Source organism: Eubalaena glacialis, chromosome 8 (genome assembly GCF_028564815.1).
Source record: "Eubalaena glacialis isolate mEubGla1 chromosome 8, mEubGla1.1.hap2.+ XY, whole genome shotgun sequence".
Classification (NCBI taxonomy): domain Eukaryota; kingdom Metazoa; phylum Chordata; class Mammalia; order Artiodactyla; family Balaenidae; genus Eubalaena; species Eubalaena glacialis.
In genome coordinates, this window is record NC_083723.1 from 15,265,886 (window position 1) to 15,267,765 (window position 1,880).

A 1,880-nucleotide genomic window follows, 5' to 3' on the forward strand; every position below is an offset into this window, starting at 1 on the left:
ACTTTGATAACCTAACTTTACTAAATGAGCTACTATGGTTTTACTGTAAAAAAGTATCTAACAAAGTAACTTTCTCTTATTTGATAATAGTAATAATAAGATTTCATAATATCACTGAAGACTAAGGATGTGCCAGGTACTGATATCTGAGCATTTTCTTCATGTAATAGGATAAGTAAGCCTCCTAATACCTCTAAAAGATATGTATGCAGTCAAGGCGTACCTGTGGAAAGTGAGGCAAAAGAAGCTTAAATAATTCAGCTCATGTCAGATCGGGCAAGTGGTATTGGAAGGTGTTTACTTATCTTTAGTCATTAAAAATAACATTCACATAGCTTAGTTAAAGCAATGTTGCTTACTATCATAAGTTAACCAAAAGAAGAGAATATAAAGCCCCAAATGCAAATCCCACTTAAATGTATATTTATGTCAATAATATCCAGCAATCCCATCTCTAGCCATAAAAATGTACAGAAAAATTCAAACTAAAAGTAAATGATGAGTGCCTCTTTTGTCCTTTTTTATATCGTATTTTACCCATTTTCTTTGATAAACAAAGGTTACTTATGTGAGTTATCACATTTACCAACTCCATGTCTCTGAATGAATCTGTTTGCCACTATTCTCACTGGTCACATGGAGATGATCATAATAGCTCCCTCACAGGCTGATTAAGAGGATTACATAAAATGATAAGAGAACATTTAGAACTCTGCCTGACAAATAGCAAGTCCTCAATGGATATTAGGTGCCATATTAATTTTAAAGATTACCGTTGCATATTAAACAGAACATTGCTTTTAAAATACTCCTGCATGTGACATAAAGTTCAGGAGACTGTTCTCAGGTCCAGGTTGAGTGAAGCTGATTTCCGTAGATCACTCTGTCTCACAGATCCACTAGCAATTGTAATCTAGTCCCTTGTTGAAGGCACCCTGATTGTAAACAAAGTATGATTTCTCTGACTGGTAATTTGCATAGTAACATCTCAATTAATTTTAAAAAACACAAAAATACCCCAGTGCTTGTGCACATGGCATATTAAATAATGTCCAGGAGGGCTTCCCTGGTGGCGCAGTGGTTGAGAATGCACCTGCCAATGCAGGGGACACGGATTCGATCCCTGGTCCGGGAAGATCCCACATGCCATGGAGCAACTAAGGCCGTGTGCCACAACTACTGAGCCTGTGCTCTAGAGCCCATGAGCCACAACTACTGAGCCTGCGTGCCGCAACTACTGAAGCCTGTGCACCTAGAGCCCGTGCTCTGCAACAAGAGAAGCCACCACAATGAGAAGTCCCTGCTTGACGCAACTAGAGAAAGCCCATGCGCAGCAACGAAGACCCAACACAGACAAAAATAAATAAATAAAATAAATAAATTTTAAAATAATGTCCAGGAGATGTTCTAGTGTCTGATTTTTTTCTGTAGCATTACAGAAAATAAAGGTTAGTTTTCATACCCGAGTCCTGGCTCACCAGCCAGTTACAGAAAGATAGACATAGGGAAAGAACATGGTAGGGATGTCCTCATATTTCTGTAGCAATGTTACTACAGCATGGAATTTCAGGGGGATGAGGTGAGTGGCTATGAGAACTGCTCCACCCCCAGGTATACGCATTCATCTCAGGGTTTTCTTTCCAGATCGTGAGCCTACTTAGCCCACCTGCCCAGCACTCAGGGGCAGGAAAACCCCACGAAACCAGAACTGCTCATATCCGTAGCAGGTCATGAAGAACCCTAGAGAACCACCCGACCCGATCCATCGCTTCTTCTGAGACACGAGATCCAGCCCGGCTCTCCTGCCACTGGCCTGAGACTTCCTGCCAGCAGAGCCCTCACTTTCTTACCTCCTCCCAGGGAGCCAGTCTGGGGACGGG